At 39.5% G+C, this 26459-nt stretch overlaps 1 pseudogene and 1 gene segment (V, D, J or C); both read left to right on the forward strand.

Annotated features, from left to right (window-relative positions):
- LOC126084627 (T-cell receptor alpha chain C region-like) overlaps positions 1–26459 on the forward strand; it is a 682839-nt gene that overhangs the window by 277361 nt on the left and 379019 nt on the right.
- On the forward strand, positions 12412–13107 carry LOC126084631 (testis development-related protein-like; annotated as a pseudogene).

A 26459-nucleotide genomic window follows, 5' to 3' on the forward strand; every position in this document is an offset into this window, starting at 1 on the left:
TCAAGAAATCAAAAGACACATTGCATTGGGTAAATCTGCTGCAAAAGACCTCTTTAAAGTGTTGAAAAGCAAAGATGTCTGCTTGAAGACTAAGGCGCACCTGACTCAAGCCATGGTATTTTCAATCACCTCATATATATGTGAAAGCTGGATGATGAATAAGAAAGACTGAAGAAGAATTGACACCTTTGAATTGTGGTGTTGTCGATGAATATTGAATTACCATGGACTGCTAAAAGAATGAACACATCTGTCATGGAAGAAGTACAACCAGAATGCTCCTTAGAAGCGAGGATGGTGAGCCTACCTCTCAGATACTTCAGACTCGTTATCAGGAGGGACCACTTCCTGGAGAAGGACATTATGTTTGGTAAGGTAGAGGGTCAGCAAAAAGGAGGAAGACCCTCAAGGAGATGTATTGACACAGTGGCTGCAACAATGGGCTCAAGCATAACAAGGATTGTGAGGATGGTGCAGGACGAGGCAGTGTTTCGTTCTGCAGTGCATAGGGTCACTATGAGTCAGAACCGACTTGATGGCACCTAACAGAAGCAACAACATGGTTTTTGCTATAAGTCTTTTTAAGGATAGTTTGCTATGGATGTTAAATTTTATCAAAAGCTTTTTTAAATAAATCCTTTTTCTATATCTATACATATGATCATTTTATTTTCAACTATTAAGATTATCTTATATTTCTTCAATAAAGCAAACCTGGCCTTTCTGTAGTGTCCATTTTTCCTATTAGTAGATTAAATTTTCTCCTATTTGATTAGAATTTTTGCATCTTATATAAATTTGATATGAATTTTCATTTATTATAATGTCCTTATCAGATTTGAAGGACCTCAACACAGGACTTAATTCACCCTTCAGACTTTTGTCAAATTCTAAAACTACGTTGCTTAGAAAGTGAAAAAATAAGTTGAAAGTTTCTGAGTAAGAGATCAGTTGTCTTTTCATTTGAGATTCTCGGATTAGAGCTCAAGGTTAGAGTTCAAGTGGGTAGAGCAATGTAACATACTACTTGCAAATCTTACTTCCTGTTTGGCACAGAAACATCTAGCAACCCCAGGAACCCTGTACATTCTCTTTCAGGCTCTCAGAGAAAGGCTGGTCAGTGGGCTTGAGTAAGAACAAGAAAAATTTCAATCAGGAAAAGAATTGATAGAATGCGTTGCCCTTGCCTGCTGTGGGCATTCATAGCCTCCCTTGGTTTCAGTAAGTATAGTCCCAAATGTAGAGCCTCAGATCCTGGTAGAGCTCAAGGATGGGACTATCCAAGTGGTAACTGGCAGGGGTATTAAGAGGGAAGGGGGGTGATGGGCAAACAAAACACTATGTGATTTTCTGTTGTTGTAGTTGTTCCTGTACTATAAATTATCCTATTCCTTATGACTTACTTGAGACATTTAGGGAGACCAACCATGTCTTCTCCTCTTTCCCATAGGATGCAGCATGGCTGAGAAAGTAAACCAAAATCAGACCACAATAACAATGCAGGAGGGGGAAGCTGTTACCTTGGGCTACCTGTATGAAACCAGATTAAGTTCTTATACTTTGTACTGGTACAAACAGCCTCCCAATGGAGAGATGGTTTTCCTGATTCAACAGGAACATTCTAAGCCAAATGCAAAGCAGGATCGCTACTCTGTAAACTTCCAGAAGGCAAACAAATCCATCAACCTCATCATCTCTTCCTTACAACTGGCAGACACAGCAAACTACTTCTGTGCTCTCTGGGATCACACAGTAAAAGAAACGACAGTGAAAGATAAACAAAACCTTAGAGCCCCGTAAAGGACAGCCACCTGTTCAGAGGTTTGGGGAAATCCCACAAACTGCCTACAGGAAGAAGGTAGTCACTGTGTTAGCTCAGTTGGGACGTTATAACATAAACTTTCATTCTGTGAAAAATTATGCCATATTTCAACTCAATATATAAAATAGCATTCTTTCTTAGGTTTCTAGGTATTATCTTTGTATCTTGGGTTAAAATATATCACAAAGAAGTGTTTTTCAAATTGTTTCTAAGAAATTAGATTAAATGAACACATCTACTTCAGGGAGTTTATAAGTTAGCTGATTCTCATCTTAAATTGTTAAATTTTCAGATCTGAAATAGCACTAAAAATGGTTCATTTTCTCTTCCAATATCATGCTGAAGTTCAAAGTCAAGCAGCTCCTTTCAAGTTGCTTCTCTCTATACAATCATCTCCTTTCAGATTGTGATATTCCTTTCTTCCAATACACTCTTCTAGACCTAGAGGTAGTGAGAGCTTCACTGACTTATAGCTAATGAGGTTGAAATGCAGACACTTCCTGGTATCTTGCGGAGAAAGAAGTCTGAAGGTTCAGAGAAATGGGAATGCTAAAATGGAATTATTAGGTGCAATCTGATCAGATGCTTGCTAACCATACTCCCTGGGAATTCTAGAGGACATTCTTTTCACCAAGGCATCAAGAAATGCATTCTTCATTGGGTCACCAGAATCCTTAAATTGTTGCTTGGAGGCAGTCTTCTGTAGGGTGAAGATTATGGTGGGAGTGGACACAGGGAGAATATTACAATTAAATTGTTTTCCTGATCTCTGTGGGAGTAATGAGATTTTGGAGTGGTAGATGGTGGTGTTTAAAAGAGATACGATAAATGTGATTACCACAATAAACCACAGGGACAGAGTGTTAATCAGAGTTTTTTTGACCTTTGGAGATCTTTAAAAAAAAAAAAAAAATTTTTTTTTGGAGATCTTTAGAGAGGGCTAATTAATTATGGGGTTGCTTGGAGCCCTGGTGGCACAGTGGTTAAGAACTCAGCTGCTAATCAAAAGGTTGGCAGTTCAAATCCACCAGCCACTCCTTGGAAACCCTATGGGTCAGTTCTACTCTGTCTTATAGGGTCACTATGAATTGGAATTGACTCGACAGCAATGGGTTTGGTTTTGGGTGGTTTATAGGGTCACTATGAGTTGGAACTGACTTCTGATTTGATAGCACACAACAAAAACAACAAAGTGAAAGAGAACGGGAACTTATTAAGATAATCCTTTATATATTCTTTAACGCCTAAATATCCTGAGGAAAAAAACCAAAACTTGAGTTACTCTATCGGGATTTCACTGCCTGTTATGCAGTTCCCAGACCTAAGCCAGTTAATAGGCCTAGAACCTCTCAACTGAAGAGAAGGCTGAGTCCATCTGAGAAAGTTTTGCAATGTGGCTATATGATTACTGGGGTTATTCTTTCAATCCTCCCCCAGGGGGATATAAGGTCATTTGCTAGGCTATAGTCACAGGACACTGGGGAAAGGTAAACACCCAGATCTTCCAGAATATTAGATTCTGTTTCTGCATATTCCTGGGCTTGTAGACTATCTTGTCCATAGCATGGTACCTCACACAACATCACCTCCGTGGCGAGAATATAAATATATTCTATATCAAACAGTATGGTAATGAATGCATTCATCTGATTTACCACTTGTCCCATCATCCAGAAGCAGGGAATGAAGTTGTACCCCTACCTCACACCATCTACAAAATTAACTCAAAATGGATCAATATAAGAACTAAAACTCTTAGAAGAAGGAATAGGAATAAAACTTCATAACCTTGGGTTTGACAATGGTTCCTGAGTATGACACCAAAAGCACAAGCAACAAAAGAAAAAATAGATAAATTGGACTTCTTCAAAATAAAAAACACTTATTCATCAAAGGACATAATCAAGAAAGAGAAAAGACAACCTATCAGTGGGGGAAAATATCTGCAAATTATATGTCTGAAAAAGCTCCAGAATATGTAAACAACTTCTCTTACAACCCAAGAATAAACAGAGAAATCAACCAACTAAGAAATGGGCAAAAATCTTCAATAGACATTTCTCCAAAAAAGATATACAAATGGCCAATAAGCACATGAAAAGATTCTCAGCGTCATTAGTCATTCAACCATTCACCCATTGCTGTCAAGTCTATTCTGACTCATAGTGACCCTACAGGACAGAATACCTGCCCCTTAGGGGTTCTGAGGCTGTAATCCTTACAGGAGCAGACTGCCACATCTTTCTCCTACAGAGTTGTTGGTGGGTTCGAACTGCCAACATTTTGGTTCACAATTGAGCGCTTAACCACTGTGCCACCAGGGTTCTTCCCAATAGTCATTAGGGAAATGTAAATGAGAACCATAATGAGATACCACTTCACACTCACTAAGACAGCTATTTATCAGGAAAAAACAAAGTAAGTATTGGTGAGGATGTAGAGAAATTGGAATCTTCATGCATTGATGGTGGGAATGTAAAATGGTTCAGCCACTGTTGTAAACAGCTTGGTTCCTCAAAAAGTTAAACATAGAATTACCATGTTGTTGTTGTGTGCCGTGAAGTCAACTCCAACTCATAGCAACCCTATGGGATAGAGTAGAACTCCCTCATGGGATTTCCTAGGCTATAATCTTATGGGAGCAGATGGCTAGGTCTTTTCTCCTACAGAGCCACCGGTGGGCTCGAACTTTTGTTAGCAGTCAAGTGCTTAACTGCCAGGTCTCCTTCAGAATTACCATATGACCCAGCAATTCTGCTCCTAGGTATATACCCAAATGAACTGAAAATATATATTCAAATAAATATGTGTACACATATGTTCATAGGAGCATTATTCTCAATAGCCGAAAGGTGGAAACAACTCAAATGTCCATCAACGAATGAATACATGAACAAATTGTGGTATATGCATACAACGGAAAATTATTCAGCCATAAAAAGGAATGAAATACTGATACCTGCAACAACTGGATGGACCCTAAAAACATTATGCTAAGTGAAAGAAGCCAGCCACAAAAGATCACACATTTTATGATTCCATCTATATGAAATATCCAGATTAGGTAATCCAGAGAGACGGAAAGCAGATTGGTGGTCACCAGGGGATAGGGAGGTGACCATGCGGAGTAGCTGCTAAAATGGGTGTGAGGTTTTATTTTATAGTGATGAAAATGTTTTGAGATTAGGTAGAGGCTGTGATCACATGACACTGTAAATGTATTAAATGTCTCTGAATTGTTCACTTTAAAATGGTAATTTTATGTCATGTGAATTTCATCTCAATAAAAAAATAGATGTACCTGGAAAACATAATGCTAAGTGAAAGAAGCATTCCCAATAAGCCACATATTGTACAATTCCTTTTATATGAAATGTCCAGATCGAGCAAAACTGTAGAGATACAAAGTAGATTAGTGGTTGCCTAGGTGGATGGTTGTCATGACTAGGAATCTACTCAAGGGCAATTGGTTTGATTTTTCTTTTGAGGTGGGTGGGAGGAAATGGTAAGTGACTGCTAATGGGTATGGATTCCTTTTCAGAGTAATGAAAATGTTCAAAAATTGTTGTGGTGATAGTTACACAGCTCTGTGAATATACTGCAAACCAATGAAATGTACATTTTAAATGAATAGATTGTGTGGTATATGAATTATATGTCAATACCCAACAACAACAACCCACTGCCGTCGAGTGGATTCCGACTCATAGCAACCCTATAGGACAGAGTAGAACTGCCCCATAGAGTTTCCAAGGAGTGCCTGGCGGGTTTGAACTGCCGACCCTTTGGTTAGCAGCCGTAGCACTTAACCACTATGCCACCAGGGTTTCCATATGTCGATACAGGTGTTATATAAAACCGAACAAAACCAAAAACTACTATAATATTAATTGTTCTCTGGGTAGACTTGAATTCTCCACACCATTTGAACTTTGCAGTAATGAACACTAGATAAAAAGTTCTGATGTTGGTCTGACTTTTGCATATAACTAGATGACATACTGACTCCTACCTTTCATGTTCCTTTTAGCAATCCCTATATTTCTTCTATTTATATATTTATACCAGCACCAAATTACTATTGCTATTTTATAATGTCACCAAAACCAAACCCATTGCTGTCAAGTCAATTCTGACTCATAGCAACCCTAAAGGACAGAGTAGAACTACTCCCATGGGGTTTCCGAGGAGTGGCTGGTGGATTCAAACTGCCAACCTTTTGTTTAGCAGCCAAACACTTAACCACTGTGCCACCAGGTCTCCAGTAGATGAACAGTGAATACCATTCGATTAAGTACAGCTGTATGACCATCAAGGAGGCCTGGCTGCATGTGCTTAAGCAATCAGCTACTAACTGAAAGATCAGTGGTTCGAACTCACCAGCTTCTCCAGGGGGGAAAGATGTGGCAGTCTGCTTCCTTAAAATTTACAGCCTCGGAAAGCCTGTGAGGTGGTTCTACTCCCTCTAACAAGGTCACTATGAATCGGAGTTGACTCTACAGCACCAGGTTCAACAGGTGTGATCGTTACATCGTACACCGCCATATTCTCATAATCTAGCCTTCTTCACCCTAAATTTGTGAGTTTTTCTTTTTATGGAAGACGGGGAGTGAGAGTTGGTGTGTTGTCTATTTTCATGTTGTCCACAGACCTAATCCTGCATTTACCTTTACCACTGGATACTTTTGTTGGATTTGTTTTCCAGAAAATGGAAAACATTTATTTGCAATAATTTAATAATTTAAAAAGTTGTTCCATGTAACATCTCCCAGTAAGGTTGTAAGTAAATATTAATTAATACATTTATCCAACAAATAATTATTTAAGTACTTAGTGAATAGTGTGGGCTTTGGCAACTGTCTTCAAACATGAGAAGAGCAAGCCACCAAGGAAAGTAAAGGAATCCAACAATTGAGAAAGCATCACAGAAATAGTTCTAAAATCCCAAAGTGACTGAAAATAATTAGGTCAAGGCCTGGAAATCTACATTCAAAAAATCAGCCTTTGAAAACCTTATGGAGCACAGCTCTACTCTGACACACATGGGGTCACCATAAATCGGAGTCAACATGAGGACAACTAGTGAGTGTTTTTGTTTTGTTTTCTTGGAGCATTGCCACAGGAAGCTCTTCACTAAAAGATTAGCCCCTGAGCCTTACCACTAGAGGGAGGTAGGATATCTAAGGCATCTATTTTTAGATAAAAGCCTCTAAAAACATTTCTGACTGGTTCTAAGTAAAGGAGTTCACACGTGCAGTCACAAGAGGGGGCTGTTAGAGCTGCAAACCGAAGCTCCTTCCAGGAAGAGAGATTGTCATTGAGTTGTGCAAAGAACTTACTTTCATCCTTTTTCATTGCCTTGGACTTTATAGCCTTTTGTTAAGTATGTGCACAGCTTCAAGGGCACGGGGGCCCTAGGCTGCTTCCCAAACACAGAGCAAAAAGCTGACGTGGCACGGGGAGAAATGAGAAGTGATTAATTAGTGGTTCAATTTTATTTGTTTCCAGACTGGAATGACAAGCTTAGCAATTGTAGTGGAGAAAAATGAGTAATTTTAATTTTATTCCATTCTTTTTATTTAATAGCCATTTTTAATTTTTTTTTTTTTTTGAGAATAACCAGAGAAATTTCTTCATGTTTACTTCCATTTATTTTGTAAAATGATTTCACTTCATTTCCCTTTACAAATCTTCTCTTCCTATCTTTTCCTTCCCTTTTTTTCTCATTAGTATCCTCAAAGCATACCATGCCTAGACATGGGTGTGGAGATGAGAAAATTTGAGTTAAAAAGGGGCTCAAATCAGACTTAATGGCCTGACTGAGACTAGAGGGACCTCAGAGGTCATGGTCCCTGGACTCTCTGTTAGCCCAACACTGGAACCATTCCCAAAACCAACTCTTCAGACAGGGATTGGAATTGATACTGTTGAGTAGTGAGCTTCTAGCACAAGTAGACCCATGAGACTATGTGGGCAGCTCCTCCCTGGAGGCGAGATGAGAAGGCAGAGGGGGTCAGGAGCTGGCTGAATGGACACGGGGAATACAGGGTGGAGAAAAGAAGTGTGCTGTCTCATTAGGGGGAGAGCAACTAGAAATACATACAAGGTGTGTGTAAATTTTTATATGTGAGACTGATTTGATTTGTAAACTTTCACTTAAAGCACAATAAATAAATTAATTAATTAAAAAGGGGCTTGAGTGGGGTAAGAATAAGTACCGTTCAACCCATTCCTTCTTGCCTCAAGACCAGAGGCCTCCAGCAATGTCATCTAGAAAATAATTACGACGTAATTCCAGGAGTTAGTGTGGGAAATCTGAGTACTTGTCGACTTGGATTTAGCCTGGCGTCTGCCTCTCTCTTTTCTTGTCACACTGAGCACAGCAAGCAATACTATACAATTATGAAATTATTTCTGTGATATATGTTGCAAATATTTTCTCCCGCAGTGCCATTTTATTTTTAACTTCACTTATGGTAATTTTTTTTCCAGAAAGAACTTTCTAACTTCTGAATTTCAATTATATATTACTGCTTCTAACATTTACTTGCTCTGGTTGATAACATGGCTAGAAATTATCTTCTTCCCATTACAGTACAGGGCTCAAAATAGATTATTTTGATTAAGATATTTTCTATCAGCTCAATGGAGTGTCAAACCACCAGTTAGTGGTGGTTGTTGCCTATATCATAAATAGCCAGCTGCTGTAAAGTTGATTCTGTCTCAGGGCGGCCCTATGTGTGTAGGAGTAGAACAGTGGTCCATGCTGTTTTCAACGGCTGATTTTTTGGGAGCAGATCACAAGGCCTTTCTTCCAAGGCACCTCTGGACAGACTCAAACTTCCAACCTTTAGGTTAGTCGTACAGCACATTAACTATTTCCACCATCCAGAGACTCCTACATGAATAAGAAATAAGGGATGGATAATTTCCTTGTGAATGGTTTTACTCATTCAGACATAGCCTACCTGAGTCTGAACCTTGAAAACGATCTCCTTTTAAGCCCTCTGTGTTAGGGCTGGACGGTGGGTAAACGATCTTAGTCTTAAATTTAAGGCTGCGAGTGGGGGCAGACCCAACCAAAAGGCTGCTCTGTGTTTGGTTGACACTTGGCTGGGGAACACCCAAAGTGAAAGTTGCCTTGTGGGGTTTGTGCTGGTGGTGGCTGCTTGCTTTGTTGTTTGGAACCTCCCTCAGCCTAGGATCAGACAGAGAGCCTCAGCTCTGGGGCCTAGGACCCTAGTTTCCACTGGAACTATGAGGTTGGTGACAGGAATGGCTGTTCTCCTAACTTTGGGTAAGTGCTCTAAGGTTAAGAAAGGCGGACTTTTGTGGCTGAAGGACACAGGAGAGGTATCTACTGTCTCCACTTCTGCTACAGTGCTTTACCAGGTTGCTGGAAAGTTTGTGTCTGTATGTTTCTCTTAGAAGTCTGACATTTGTATTAGGGACTGACCATACCCAAAGACAGCTAAATTTCACAGCTCTCAGGCTATAAGGAGCTTTGAGTACATTGATCCCAAGGGCCATGGAAGGTGGGCAATTTATCTTTGGCTTCGTAGTTCTGAATAGCAGAGTAATAAATACCAGAAATATTTCTTTCATCCTGTGCATCACACGCAAAAATACTTTCATATGGGTTAAGGAGAGCTTTCGGGAGTGCCTGTGTTTCTGACCTTTAGATGCACTCTAATTTAACAACCAAGAACTAATCTGTTGTTTCTCAACCCCTCAGGTATTACGGGTGATGCTAAAACCACACAGCCAAGTTCAATGGAGAGTACCGAAGGACAACCTGTAAATTTGCCTTGTAACCACTCCACAATCAGTGGAAGCGAGTATATACACTGGTATCGACAGATTCCCCACCGGGGTCCAGAATATGTGATAAGTGGCCTAAAAGATGACGTGACCAATGAAATGGCCTCTCTGATCATCCCTGCTGGCAGAAAGTCCAGTACCTTGATCCTGCCCCATGCTACCCTAAAAGACACAGCCGTGTACTACTGCATGGTGAGAGACACACAGTGGTTCGAGTGGGGCTACACCTGTGCGGTATCTCTCTGGTGGGGGAAGGGAAGCAGTAGCAGCCATCTAAGAGGCTACTGCACAAGATGACAGAAGCTCAACAGAAGAAGACAAGTAAAGGAAAAGAAAGATGAGAGAGTAAGGAAATCAAGGAGGAGGAGATGACGACAGGGATGAAAAGGATGAGGAAGAAGAGCTTTCATTTTTGAAGGGATTAAGAAGCTTCAGAAGAACTAAGATCGCAGTTGTAATCCTGCGATGAAGAGAAAAGGAAATGAGAACGTGTCAAGGCTCTTTGTTTTAATTGAATGTTACTTTCTTCTTGGTTAAAAAAGGGTGAGAGCAACCATTTGGTTCTCCCAAAGGTTTTCTTCATTTGGACCCATGGAAATGCCCAGGCTCTCTTGCATCATTTTAGTACTTTCAACCTCTTCAAAATGGAAATGACTTTCAGAAATGGACTCATTTTCCTTTGAGAAAAATTTAAAAGTTTCTTTGCTGCACACGCATACTGTTGGAATACAGATGATTTTTTGGGAGGAAGTAAAAAAAAGGGGCAGATATGTGGATATTAATTTCATTTTTAAAATTTATGCTGAAATATTTTTATCATCACACAAAAAATATACACAAATTCTTTCTCCTTGACTCTCCAATGTAACTTTCTCCTCTGCTCCTAGGATAATACATTTTGACAGTTTGGAGTATATCTTGACAATTACATTTGTTTTCATTTATGTGGATACTCATATAAATATCTACTCAACTTTCTTACATAAATTGGGTTGTGCCATGCATATTTTTCTGTAATTATTTTTTCACTTAAAGTGTTTCTTGGCAATGTGCTCATATCAATATATATGAATTGACTTTCATCTTTTCAATACCTGCAGAAAACTTCATAGTTGTAAAATATCTTAGTTAACTCCTCACCTATTAATAATATTTAAATTGTCTACTCCTCTTAGTTATAATAATCAACGTGTCTTTCTATATTAGTTAGATAGGTTTCTTATATATTAACTGGAAATGAAATCACTGAGTCAAAGGATATGCCTATTTTACATTTTTATACGTGTCTTGGTTAACACTAATATCAGTCTTCTTAGAGTTTAGATAACTTGAATGTATTTCTTTGTTATTTTCATTTTCGTTTTCCTAATTCCTGGTGCAGTTGAACAAATTTCCTATCATGTATTGGCCCTTTGTGATTCTACTTTTATAGCATGCGTACTAATACCATTTGACCAGTTCTTTTAAGATTGTTTGTCTTTTTATATTGTTTATTTGTGAAAAGTATTTCAGTAAAATAAATGTTATTTTTCTTGTTATATATAATGCACATACTTTCCCCTAATACAGTATATCTCTTTTAAATTTGTTTATTCAACTTTTCTTGGTGATTTTTAAATATTTTTATATAGTAAGTTTAAGCCTTCTAAGGAAATCTTTCCCCATCTTAAGTTGATAAATCTAAACTTATACACTTCTTGCAAACATAAAATATTTGTTTAGCCAGCTTGGGTGTAGAGAGTCAGAGCTTTGAAAATATACAGTTATATTGTTGAAACTTTGACCTCTTTTCTTAATTTTTTTGGAACACAATGATACCATTACTACTACCATCCAGGGAGTATTTCCAAGATATAAGGTGAGCCATGTCAATCATAATGATAATAACTACAGTAATTTTGATATTACTTAGCTAGCAAAACTCTTTATTAATGTCTTTAAATGATTACCTTTTATAATTCTCATAGCACCTTGAAAAGTAGGAATTCTTATCAATCCATGTTAAAAATGAGAAGCCCAGTTCTGAAAAAGTTTAAATAGCCTATAATCTCCTTGCAGGTTAGAGCCAATCATTCTCTGTTACTTTTCTGCATTCAGTAACAACAGGAAAACTCCAACATAATTAATACAAATCAGTGAACAGAGGAGCACACAGGAATAGTCCATGGCACCTGATCCAGCTAGTGTTACACACCTTAGAGCAAAATATCAGGAAAGTCGGAAAAACAAGGTCTGAGTTGAGAAAAATCAGTGCCCAGGTAGCGCTGTCTAATAGAAATATGTGAGCCACATATGTAATTTTAAATTTTATAATAGATGCATTAAAAATTAGAAGCAAGGTAAAATTAACTTTCATTCTATATTTAGCCAAATATTTTTAAAATATTAGTATTTCAACATGTAATCAATAATTAGTAATAGAATAGTTTACAATCTTTTATCATACAAAGTCTTTGCAATTCCGGTGTGTGTTTTACACTTATAGCTCATCTCAGTTTGGATGCTAAATTTTTAATAAAGTGAACTATAGTCCTGTCAAAACAATAAAGTCTTGTTTAATGAAAAAGTATTTTACACTGATTTACTTTTTTAAATTTGAATGTAAATTAGGTTAAAATTTAGTTCCTCTGACACATTAGCCATATTTTAATTACTCAATAGCCACATAGGGAGAGTAAAGCTATAGGGAGATAACGCTATGCCACCGCTGGCTGAGGAGTGGGAAAGGGCAGACCCTAAACCCACACCCGGAGGCCCCACCCCAAAGCATGTGGAAGCCGAACAAGACCAAAGTGCTTCTGGGCAGCGCCCCGGAGGAGAAGGGCCTGCAGAAGGGATAGGGATAGCTGCGCAGTCAGTTGCTCCCGCCACGCAGCTGCAAGGAGTAAGTTTTCCAGGTTGGGAAGAAGTGACGTCCCTTTAATAGGGATGATGAACAACATTTACTCGAAAGATATAAATCTCCCAAGTCTAAAAGAACTAATTTACGATTAAAAGAAGAGTTGAAGACAGAGAACAAATCTGGATTTGGGGACAGTTTTCTTTTAAAACAGAATAAGCCATTGCCATGGAGTTGATTCCCACTCATAGCTGCCTTATGGGACAGAGTATGTCCCATAGAGTTTCCAAGGAGTGGCTGGTGGAGTCACACTGCTGAGTGACCTTTTGGTTAGCAGCAGCTCTTAACCACTGTGCCACCAGGGCTAAAAAGCCAGATGATATCGAAGGTTGGGAGCCTCCAAAAATTGCTCTTGAAGATGTAGCCGCTCCTTCAGGTGACACCATGAGTGAGCATTTGTCTTGGCCAGGCTGAGAAGATGGTACTAAAGGCTGTACTAAGTATTTAACCGTGGCCAGCTCAGGAAATAGCTCCAGATGGTGCATCAAGTCAGCTGGAAAGCTGATTCAGTATTAGACACCAAAGCAAAAATAATCTTACTGGTAACTGGGAAGAATTAGAATGAAAGTTGTCATGGATTGAGTTTTGTCCCCCCAAAAATACATATCAATTTGGCTAGGCCATAATTCCCAGTATTGTGTGATTGTCCACCATTTTGTCATCTGATGTGATTTTTCCTATGTGTTGCAAATCCTATCCCTATGATGTTGATGAGATGGGATTAGCGCCAGTTATGTTAATGAGGCAGGACTCACTCTACAAAATTGGATTGCGTCTTGAACCAACCTGTTTTGAGATATAAAAGAGAGAAGCAGCAGAGAGACAGGGAACCTCATACCACCAAGAAAGCAGCACCAGGAGTAGAGTGCATCCTGTGGACCTGGGGTTCCTGCTCAGAGACACTCCTAGACTAGGAGAAGATTAATGACACAGATCTTCCTCTAGAGCCGACACATGGAGCAAGCCTTTCCCTGGAGTTGCTGGCCTGAATTCAGACTTTTAGCCTTTTTATTAAAGCCATCCACTTGTATTTCTCTTATAGCAGCACTAGATAACTAATACAATAGTGTGAAAGGAAATACTAGACAAAAGAAAAAGTCCACTATTTCCATGTATAATATTGCACCTTAGTATTTCATTTTATTAAGATTCTTAGAGTTTGCTGTATAATAGTGTTTTTTTCAAATTAGTGTATATCATTAAGTTGTTTAGTCTGTTTCTCACATTAAAGAATCTACTCTGTGCATATACTTCACAATTGAATTTCTGTTTTCATTTGTTGAATTTTGAAATGCCCAAGTGTACTGTGATTCCTTAATGAATACTTTACAGGGATTGTATGTTTGGTTGCCTTATTGTAGAAATTTCTATTTCTTATAGTCCATATTTTGCTGGAACTGGAGATGTGAGTTTTTGAGCCTGTCCTATAATAGTAATTATTTGTGTTTGCCACAAAGCTATTTTCATGGCATTCTTAGTTGTAGTTCTTTAATTGTTTTAGAATTTTCCTACCTTTTTTCTTTCATGCAGCATATATGAACAGTCTATGAAACACAAGAATGTAGAGGTTATACAATTCCCTTCTGTTGTTAGAAAATTGCTCTATGGGTGGTAAAATGAATCTTCCAAAGGTTAATGTTAAATGTTGTTTAATTTAACAAATTAAAATTTTTCCTTATTAAATTAAAAATACATAAACAAATTAAAATAGAAAAGCAAGGTTATATTTGAGTAGAAAATATCAATATTTGGTTCAGGTGGACACTTGAGACTGTGTTGGCATCTCCTGTCTGGAAGGGAGATGGGAGAGTAGAGGGGGTTAGAAACTGGCAAAACGGTCATGAAAGGAGAGACTGGAAGGAGGGAGTGGGTTGACTCATTAGGGGGAGAGTAAGTGGGAGTATGTAGTAAGGTATATATAATTTTATATGTTGAGAGACTGACTTGATTTGTAAACTTTTACTTAAAGCACAATAAAAAATATTTTTTAAAAAATGTCAATATTTAAAAACATATATTCATCTGTCTTCTAGGAAGGAATAGCCGGTAGTGCACATTGGATAGGTAATGTTTTGAAATTTTATTTATCCTTCTCCTGAGCTTTTAAATATTGACCTTTGTTTTCTTCTAAATATTTACTCTCCTTTTTTTGTTTACAGATTAATTTACAGAATGCAGTAAAGTATGGATAAATTTTAATAACTTGATGCTCTTAAATTTGTTTGGAAATCATTTAACTTGCTCACTATGGAATGCAAACTCTATGAAATAACTGGAAGTGCCTCTTTTCCATTATACCCAAGTTTTTTGTTTTTTCAAAATGAGATACTTATTGTGATTGACGGTAGGTCTATAAGATGTTGTAGTTTTTTTTTTTTTTCTTTCCACACAAGAATAATTTATAGCTAATTTGAGAGCATTGCCCAGGAGTTTTTTCTCTGTCTGTCTGTCTATGTCTATCTCTCTCAAGTTGCCTCTAGACTTGCTTATTGCCCTTGACAATGGGATCCTATCTCTCAGGTGTGTCTCTTTAACAACATGGCTCTGATCAGCGGGTGGTGCAAATATCTGTCTTAGGTAAAAGTGGTTTTAAAGAAAAGGCATAATTTTTTTTCTTTTTTTTTGGCCTAAAAAACAAAATAAACAAAAAACTTCCAGTTACACTGTGTATTCCCCTTATGTAAAAAAAAATTGTCCTCGAATTGTTCAGATTGCGCTTCTGTGCTATTTCATTTAACTGGATATTCCATTTACCATTCCTATGGGCTATCTCAACATGCCTGATGGCAAAACACATTGTATTGCAACATAGCATTCAAATAAATAAATATTTTTAATAGAACAAGAAGTTTACTTGACCTAGCCTTCAAAGAGAGACATGTTTTACCAAAACCAAACCAAACCCATTGCCTTTGAGTCGATTTTGACTCATAGTGACCCTATAGAACACAGTAGAGTTGTCCCGTAAGGTTTCCAAGGAGGGCCTCGTGGAGTCAAACTGCCGACTTTTTGGTTAGTTGCTGTAGCACTTAACAACTACACCACCAAGATTTCCGAAATACAAATTCCAGTTTATGTTAGAACCTTGAAATTGTGGAGGTTTTCTTTGTTTCCTAATGCAGAGGAAAGGTTATGATTTTTAATGTAATAGCTGAGTTGAACATCTTATTTCCTCAGGTAAATAGTAGACAAACTATAACCATCAGTCATCCATCTTAAAGAAATGCTTGCTATGATTGTGCAAACGTGAACCATTTCAGGATATGTGCAGGTATTTTAAAGCAAGAGGTGGGTTTGGGTTTATCTTTGGCTAATACTGTCTGAGGCACAAGAAAGTAAACAATGTATTTCAGACTCTGAAAATGGTATTGATGTGTGAGATGGTGAGAAATGTATTTCTCCTTTGGGGGAGTTCTGGATACTGTGACCAGCTGAAGTTTGTTGTGGCTATATGTTGTAATGTTAAAAAAAAAAAAAAAAAAACAGTGGTGTCGATTATAATGTTAAGTGCCTGTAATTCACCTGGGTAATGTATTTTTAATGTATTTGTAAAGCACAGTTGGTAAAATATTCTTTATAATATTGATTCTCAAAATTTGAAGACAAAGCCAGGTGGGAATTGGAATATGAACTGTAAATCATAAATTTTTCTTATCTACAAAGATTTATTAATGTAAAAATGAATTTTTCTTCTGTGTATCTCATTAAATTAAAATGATTGTGATTTTTAATATAAAAAAATCAAGAATAGATTTACACACAGAAAGCAACATCCTTTGATGGTTGCCATGGATGGAAATAAGAATCACTACAGAGCGCTGTTGTTGTTTGGTGCCATTGAGTTGGTTTCAACTCATAGCGATCCGATGTACAACACAAGGAAACACTGCCTGGTCCTGTGCCATCTTCACAATCGTTGTTATGTTTGAGCCCATTGTGGCAGCCCCTGTGTCAATCCATCTCCTTGAGGGTCTTCCTCTTTTTCGATGACCTTCTACTTTACCAAGCATGATGTCTTTCTTCAGGGACTGATCCCTCCTGATAACATATTCAAAGTATGTGAGACATAGTCTCACCGTCCTTGCTTCTAAGGAGCCTTCTGGTTGTCCTTCTTTCAAAACAGATTTGTTTGTTCTTCTGGCAGTCCATGGTGTATATTCTATATTCTTCACCAACATCACAATTCAAAGGCATCAATTCTTCTTCCATCTTCCTTATTCATTGTCCAGCTTTCGCATGCATATGAGGTGATTGAAAACATGATGGCTTGGGTCGGGCACACCTTAGTCTTCAAGGTGACATCTTTGCTTTTCAACACTTTAAAGAGGTCTTTTGCAGCAGATTTGCCCAATGCAATGTGTGTTTTGGTTTCTTGACTGCTGCTTCCATGAGTGTGGATTGTGGATCCAAGTAAAATGAAATCCCTGACAACTTCAGTCTTTTCTCAGTGTATCATGATGTTGCTTATTGGTCCAGTTGTGAGGATTTTTGTTTTCTTTATGTTGAGGTGTAATCCATACTGAAAGCTGTGGTCTTCAATCTTCATCAGTGAGTGTGTCAAGTCCTCTTCACTTTCAGCAAGCAGGGTTGTGTCATCTGCATATTGTGGGTTGTTAATGAGTCTTTCTCCAATCCTGATGCCCATTCTCTTTTATATAGTCCAGCTTCTCAGATTATCTGCTCAGCATACAGATTGAATAGGTATGGTGAAAGGATACAACCCTGACACACACCTTCCTGACTTTAAACCACTCAGGATTCCCTTGTTCTGTTTGAATGACTGCCTCTTGATCTACATACAGTTTCCTCATGAGCACAATTAAGTGTTCTGGAATTCCCGTTCTTTGCAATGTTGTCCATAATTTGTTATGATCCACACAGTCAAATGCCTTTGCATAGTCAATAAAACACAGGTAAACATCTTTCTGGTATTCTCTGCTCTCACCCAGAATCCATCTGACAAGAGCTATGATATCCTAAGTTCCACCTCCTCTTTTGAAACCAGCTTGAATTTCTGGCAGTTCTCTGTTGATATATTGCTGTCGCTGCTTTTGAATGCTTTTCAGCAAAATTTTACTTGCATGTGATATAAATGGTATTGTTAGATAGTTTCTGTATTCGGTTGGATCACCTTTCTTGGAAGTAGGCATAAATATGGATCTCTTCCAGTCAGTTGGCCAGCTAGCTGTGTTCTGAATTTCTTGTCATAGATGAATAAACACTTCCAGCACTGCATTCATTTGCTGAAACATCTCAACTGATAGTCCATCAATTCCTAGAGCCCTGTTTTTGTCAGCGCCTTCAGTGCAGCTTGGACTTCTTCCTTCAGTACCATCAGTTCTGATAATATTCTACCTCCTGAAGTGGTTGAATGTCTACCAATTCTTTTTGCTATAGTGACTGTGTATTCCTTCCATCTTTTTTGATGCTTCCTGCATTTTTTTAATATTTTCCCCATAGAATCCTTCAATATTGCCACTTGAGGCTTGAATTTTTTCTTTGGTTTTTTCAGCTTGAGAAATGCTGAGCGTGTTCTTCCCTATACACTACATAGTAGACACATGCTACTTTGGTGAAGGGAAAGTCAATACACAATGTGGGGGAAGTCAGAACAATGTGAGCAAGGTAAATGAAGACACTGAGAGGTACACAAGAATAAAGAACGACTATGACTTCTACAATTCTGCAACAATAGTAATAACAACCAAAAATTGTGAGTGGTTACGTAGGTAGATATGCATGTTATATAGGTGTGGGAGGGTATCTTAGGCTGGGTTCTCTAGAGAAGCAAAACCAGGGCAGTGTATTAGAGAGATCTACATCAAGGAAATAGCCCATGTGGCTGTAGAAGCTGGAAAATGCCAAGTCTGTGGGTCAGGCTGGAGGCCTCTCCTGACTGATGTAGCCGCAGGGACTGGCAAATCTAAGATCAGAAGGTCAGGCAGCAGGCTTCTGACTCACAGGTTATGGAGGCTGATGAATTCCAAGATCGGCAGGTAAGATGGCAGGTAAGCTGCTAGCTCAAGTCCCAAGAACCAGAGGTCAGAGGAACAGGAGCCAGCTGCAGGATCCAGAGCAAGCAAAAACCCATGAAACCTACCAGAAAGTCTACCTATATTAAATGCAGGCCACATCCCCAAGGAAACTCCCTTTCAACTGATTAGCTACTCATAGCAGATGCCATGGATTGAATTGTGCCCCCACCCCCAAAATATGTGTCAACTTGGTTAGGCTATGATTCCCAGTATTGTGTGGTTGTCCTCCATTTTGTGGTTGTAATTTTATGTTAAGAGGATTAGGGTGGGATTGTAACACCACCCTTACTCAGGTCGCCTCCCTGATTCAGTGTAAAGGGAGTTTCCCTGGGGTGTGGCCTGCATTAAGAGATAAAAGGAAAGAGAAGCAAGCAGAGAGTTGGGGACCTCATACCACCAGGAAAGCAGCACCGGGAGGGGGTCCCTGCACCTGAGTAATTCCTCAGCCATGGGAACATTGAGGACAAGGAGCTTCCTCCAGAGCCAAAAGAGAGAGAAAGCCTTTCCCTGGAGTTGATGCCTTGAATTTGGACTTTCAGCCTACTTTACTTTACTGAAAAAATAAATTTCTCTTTGTTAAAGCCGTCCACTTGGAGTATTTCTGTTATGGCAGCACTAGATGACCAAGATAGCAGATCTCACCATGGAGGTGACCACATTATATCAGATCGTGTCATGTACGTGATTACATCATTATCTCGTAAAACTTCTTGCTGTCAAGTCGACTCCGACTCATAGCAACCCTATAGGACAGAGTAGAATTGCCCCATAGAGTTTCCAAGGAGCATCTGGTGGATTTGAACTGCCAACTGTTTGATTAGCAGCCATAGCATTTAACCACTATGCCACCAGGGTTTCCTACATAATTATAGGACTGCCAAACTACATCATAACTGGCAAACTATTGAGAATCACATCCTTGCCAAGTTGACACACAACCTTAGCAATCGCAGAGGGCATACGGGAGTACATATTTAAGTATAGTTGTGGGCGCTTGTATGTACATATTTGCATGTGCTGCATATAAATTCATATGTATAATAGAACATATGGAGGCACAGTTATGAAAACTTCCTAGACATATTCAAACAGCTTGCGGGACTGAGTCACTGGCCTTGAAGGCTAAGGACCATAGTCTTGGGAGACATCTAGATCAATTGGCATAACATAGTTCATAAAGATAATGTTTTACATCCTAGTTTGGTGAATAGCATCTGGGGTTTTTAAAGCTTGAGAGTGGCCATCTAAGATACAGCTATTTGTCTCTTCCTGTCTGGAGCAAAGGAGAGAGAAGGAAATCAAAGACTCAAGGAAGCAACTTGTCCACAGAACTAATGGGCCACATGAGCCACAGTTTCCTCTAGCCTGAGACCAGAAGAACTAGATGGTGCCCAGCTACCACTACCAACAGTTCTGTTCAGGGACACAATGGAAGGTTCTGGTTAGAATGGGAGAAAAATGTAGAAAAAACTCAAATTCCTAAAAAAGACCAGACTTACTGGACTGATAGAGACTGAAGGAGCTCCCGAGACTATCAACCTAAGACACCCTTTTAATCTGGAACTGAAGGCATTCCCAGAGGTCACCTTTCAGCCAAATAATAGGTTAACCTATGAAATAAGCAATAATACTTGTGGGGAATGTTCTTCTTAGAACAATCAACTATGCAAGACCAAATGGACTACATTTGCCCAAAAGCAAAGATAAGAAGGCAAGGAACAGCAGGGAAACTGGAGGTATGGAAACAAGGAAAGCAGGGTAGAAATGGGGAGAGTGTTGACACAATGAGGGAATAGCAACCAACGTCACAGAATAACTTGTGTTTGAACTGTTGAATGGGAAACTAATTTGCTGTGTAAACTTTCACCTAAAACACAATAAAGAGTTCAAAAAAAAAAAGGTAAAAATGACTTACCATATTCACACAATGGAATACTACGCATCAATAAAGAACAGTGACGAATCTCTGAAACATTTCATAACATGGAGGAACCTGGAAGGCATTATGCTGAGCTAAATCAGTCAGAGGCAAAAGGACAAATATTGTATAAGACCACTATTATAAGATCTTGAGAAATAGTATAAACTGAGAAGAACACATACTTTTGTGGTTATGAGGGAGGGAGGGAGGGAGGGGTTTTTTACTGATTAATTAGTAGACAAGAACTGCTTTAGGTGAAGGGAAGGACAACACTCGATACATGGAAGGTCAGCTCAACTGGGCTGGACCAAAAGCCAAGAAGTTTCCCGGATAAAATGAATGCTTCAAAGGTCAGCGGAGCAAGGGCGGGGGTTTGGGAACTATGGTTTGCGGGGACTTCTAAGTCAATTGGCAAAATAATTCTATTATGAAAACATTCTGCATCCCACTTTGAAATGTGGCTTCTGGGGTCTTAAATGCTAACAAGCGGCCATCTAAGATGCATCAATTGGTCTCAACCCACCTGGAGCAAAGGACAATGAAGAACACCAAGGTCACACGATAACTAAGAGCCCAAGAGACAGAAAGGGCCACATGAACCAGAGACCTACGTCATCCTGAGACCAGAAGAACTAGTTGGTGCCCGGCCACAATCGATGACTGCCCTGACAGGGAGCACAATAGAGAACCCCTGAGGGAGCAGGAGATCAGTGGGATGCAGACCCCAAATTCTCATAAAAAGACCATACTTAATGGTCTGACTGTGACTAGAGGAATCCCGGCGGTCATGGTCCCCAAACCTTCTGTTGGCACAGGACAGGAACCATCCCCGAAGACAACTCATCAGACATGAAAGGGACTGGACAGTGGGTAGGAGAGAGATGCTGATGAAGAGTGAGCCAATTATATCAGGTGGACACTTGAGACTGTGTTGGCATCTCCTGTCTGGAGGGGGGATGGGAGGATAGAGAGAGTTGGAAGCTGGCAAAATTGTCACGAAAGGAGAGACTGGAAGGGCTGACTCATTAGGGGGAGAGCAAGTGGAAGTATGGAGTAAGATGTATATAAACTTATATGTGACAGACTGACTTGATTTGTAAACGTTCACTTGAAGCTCAATAAAAGTTAATTAAAAAAAAAGAAAAAAAAATGACTTACCATATAATTCAGCAATTCCACTCCTAAGTATTAACACAAAAGAAATGAAGGTCTATGTCCATGTAAACACTTATACGTGAGTATCCATAGTAGCTTTATTTGTAGTATGCAAAAACTGAAAATAAACCAAACATCTATCAACAGGTGAATGGATAAATTGTGGTATACTTATACAATGGAATACTACTCAGCAATTAAAAAGAATGAACTACTGATACATACAACAGCATGGATGAATCTCAAAATAAATATGCTGAAAGCAATTGACAAAAGAGAGTATACAGTTTATGACTCCATTTAGATCAGACCCTAAAAAATACAGTGATTAAAACAACAGACTGCTAACCCAAAGGCTGGCAGTTCGAAACCACCATTGGCTTTGCAGGAGAAAGATGTGGCAGGCTGCTTCTGTAGAGATTACAGCCTTGGAAACCTTATGGGGTTGCTACGAGTCAAAATTGACTTGTCAACAGAAAGTTTTGCTTGGTTTTGGTTAATCAATAGTAAGAGAAGGCAGACCAATGATTGCCTGAGGCTGTGTATCAGCTATGAACTGGGTAGAGCATGTGGTGGGAAGATGCATGGGAGGAATTACAAAGTGGTTCAGGGAAAGAGGCAAAAGGGAATTTTGGGGGTGATGCATACATTCATGATCTCGATCGTGATGATGGTTTCATGGTTGAATACTGTCTTAGGCTGGGTTCTCCAGAGAAATAAAACCAGCAAAACAAGAGATTTACATCAAGGAAAATGCTCACGCAGCCCCTAGAGGCTGTATGTTCCAAGTCTATGAAGAGGAAATAGGATTCTCCCCATTCACGTAGCTGCAGGGGCTTGCAAACCCAAGATTGGCAAGCCAGAGAACAGTGCCATTGCAGGTCGTGAAGGTCCACAAATCTCAGGATTGGCAGCAAGACCATCTACAAGCCACCAGCCCAAGTCCCAAGAACCAGAGGCCAGATGAACAGGAGCAAGCTGCAGGATCCAGAACAAGCAAAAGCCCCAGCAAGGTGGGCAGGAAGGAAAAAGGCAGAGAGTGAAGAGACAAAGATTGAGGGGGCAGTGAGCTGCCACACGCCCTGCGCCCTCCAGTACTGCTCAGCAGATTCCATTAGGGGGGTAATCATGTATCAAATTTCAACAGGGAAGTGATCACATTATACAACCACCAAAACACTAAGAATCATGGCTCAGCCAAGCTGATACACAATCTTAACCATCTCAAATACCCATGCCAAAGCTTATCAAATTACACATTTTAAATATATGCCATTTATTATATGTCAGTTATGTCTTAATAAAGATGGAAATTAAAGACAGACAGAGATTAAGATTGAAAGACAATCACTCTGTACTATACAGAACTTTCTATTAATTATAAATGGCAAACTTTCTCAAGCATGCGAACTTAAGAGGATAGTTTCTATATTTCAAAGTAAATAGCATACTTTATTGCAACAAAAAGATGTATCTCAGATATAACTTAACCCAGAAATGCCATCAATTAGTCAACACTTCTCAGTCTGGCCAAAGGGTGGCAGTGTTTAAAAGGTAACGGAGATAGGTTTGTACAGTGCCAGACAAACAGAAAACCAGGTAGGGTCTCTGATTGGTGCAGTCTCCTACACCAATGAGAGACCACTGAGCTAAAGTAACCTCTGCTGAGGAAGTCCATTCAGGAGCAACTGACTTGGCTGTGTTTTCTGAGGAACCAAGGGATGGAGTCTCTTTTGCCAGTACTTGTACAGCTATTGGGGTTGCGGGCAGCCTGTGACTATGTCGTTAGCCTGGAAGGGTCTTAGTGTAATGATAGCTTCATGAGAGTAGGAATCAAGTCATCTTCTGTCCTGGGAAAGCCATCGTGAGAACCAGACAGATCTTGAAATATGAACAATGTCAGTTTGTCTTGATATGATGATGCTGCTGCTTGGGGAACATTGGGAAGGGGAGGAGAAACAATATCCCTACTATGAGTGTAAAAATCTCACGAGGATATCCTTTTTTTTTTTTTTACATTACCTTTCGGAACAGGGGTTTGTAGCCAAGAGCTGAAGCAGAGTCCTCAGTCTCTTATCATCCAGGAGGGAGAGGATTTCATCATAAACTGCAGTTCCTCAAAAACTGTATATACCTTATTCTGGTACAAGCAGACACATGGTGAAGGGCCTATCTTCTTTATGATGCTACAGAAAGGTGGGGAAGAGAAGAGTCATGAAAAAGTGCCAAGCTGGATGAGAAAAAGCAGCAAAGTTCCCTGCATGTCCCAGCCTCCGAGCCCAGCCACTCTGGCATCTACCTCTGTGCAGCAGATACACAGTGTTCTGCACACATGTACAGGCTGTCCCCAAACCTGCAGCCCACCACAGATGCTCTCTGGCACAGGCTGGGACATTTGCCAAGATGCAAAGCTGGAGGAAGATGCAATAGTCTCAAGACAAAAAAGGAGCTGCAGTGACAGGTGTTGTGTGCCATCGGGCTAATTTTGACTCATAATGACCCCATGAGACAGAGTAGAACTGCCTCATAGGGCTTTCTAGGCTGTAGTCTTTATGGAAACTGATCAGCAGGTTTTTCTCCTGAGGAGTTGCTGGGTGGGTATGAACCATCAACCTTTCACTTAGCAGCTGACTTCTTAACTTTGTGCCACTAGGGCTCCTTTAGAGGGTGACAGTAGAGGAAGCTATACCTTTAACTCTACATTTAATTTGATTTTACTGTCTGGGTAATTATGTACTTTTTAGTGGGTAGTACATCAAACTGGAAAGGGAATGACATGAATTTCACTGATTTGGGCAATAAACCTGTTGCCATTGAGTCAGTTAGCTACTGAGCCACCAAGGCTCCTGATTTGGGCAATAAATGTGCATACATCTTATGTCTTTATTCTCCCAAGGAGCTTCTCTCCCTTCTGCTATGCACCTACTTTATTAACAGGAAGAAATTCTGAATCATTTATTAGGTCCCATGTGGCACACTGAGACTGCTCAGCGAGTGCATGGACCAGCAATACTGCCACATACTTGGAGAAGTCATGGGAAATACAGTTACATTAGGTAGTCTTCTGTGGTGATACTACCTTCAGAATGGATTATACCTCAACATACAGAAAACAAAAATCCTCACAACTGGACCAATAAGCAGCACCATGATGAATGGAGAAAAGATTGAAGTTGTCAAGGATTTCATTTTACTTGGATCCACAATCAATACCCATGGAAGCAGCAGTCAAGAAATCAAAAGATGCATTGCACTGGGCAAATCTGCTGCAAAAGACCTCTTTAAGGTGGTCAAAAGCAAAGATGTCACTTTGAGGACTAAGGTGCGCTTTGACCCAAGCCATGGTATTTTCAGTTGCCTCATATTCATGTGAAAGCTGGACAATAAATAAGGAAGACTGAAGGAGAATTGATGCTTTTGAATTATGGTGTTGTCAACAAATATTGAATACAACATTGTCTCAGGAAAAGACAGCTTTCAGTGCAGTCTGTGAGACAGGAACATAATACACTAACCATGCTATCTAATTTTAATCTGGATTCTAGACTCAACAGCTATGTTTTCTGAGAAAAAAAAAATGATTTTCCTCCATGGTCAAAACCAGGATGTGAAACCATATGCCCCAAGGGGTCTTAACCAAGTGACCATCCGAACCACTCAAAACACAGGAACTCAGGAAGTGTGCTGTCTGGGTATTGTTGCTGACAAGGTATTTTTGCAAGATATATTGCACAACAAGGCTTCCCAGCTTGGAACTAAGCCCTCCCTAGGTTCTTACCTTCTTCTGACCAAGAATGACCAGGAAAGGCTCAGAGTTCCACACAAACAAAGGTTTATTAGTGACAGAAATAAAGCAAAAGGCTTGCGAGGGAGAGATGGAGAGGAGTTTCCACCTACGCTAACCTCCAGTCTCTTGTGAACAAAGGATTTACTAGGGTTTATAAAAGGTATTAGGCAGGAAAAAGGCATTATCCTTATTCATTCGATGGGTGGAGATTTCCAGGAGAAGGGGAGGGATTGTGAAAATCAAAAGCACACGCAGCTAGAATTCAAGATGGATTTCCTCACAGAGGTTGCTGGAACTAAGATGGAGCCTGTCACAAAGGCTGCTGGGATGTCAAACAGGACTTATTCTGGGATGTTGTGCATGCGTGATGCTTCTGGACCTTGGTTGAGTCCCGGCAAGGGGTCCCTGCTCATGTTTGTCTCATGTGGAAGGTCGTTCGTAGTCCACGGTGATCTTTACTGTGCATGCTCTGCACCTGGTGAGGCCTTGAAAAACAACTCAGGAGGATTATCAGTAATTTATAGCTGGCCAAGCCCACAAGGCCTTGAAACATAGCCCCTTATCTTGTCTAAGCACCTAGTTTGTTAATCACAAGTAGTTCTCGGGTGCCAGCAGTAAAAGTTATATGGTGGTCTGCACTTAGGTTTAAATTCCAAGAATACTGAGTCACAGGGTATTTAATTCAGCCAGCCAGATCTCTTGCCTATCTCAGATAGACAAAGAAAATACATGTCAGCATCTTGTGACCATGATGTAAGCATCGTGTGAAACTATCTGTAATCACTTACTATTAATAATCAGTGACCAATCAGCTTATGATTATTACAATACTCATGGATTTTCCTGTAGATGCCCTTCCTATGGTCTGGTTCCTCTTTTTACCCCATAAAGATACTCATTCAAAAAAACTGACCCAGGACTACCTGGTTCCATTTTCAATGGGCTACATAGTTCCCCAATTGCAATTGTTTTAAACCCTTAATTAACCTCTCCGTTTTAACTTGAAACAGGTTTCAAGT

This window comes from Elephas maximus, chromosome 10 (genome assembly GCF_024166365.1).
Source record: "Elephas maximus indicus isolate mEleMax1 chromosome 10, mEleMax1 primary haplotype, whole genome shotgun sequence".
Taxonomy (NCBI): Eukaryota; Metazoa; Chordata; class Mammalia; order Proboscidea; family Elephantidae; genus Elephas; species Elephas maximus.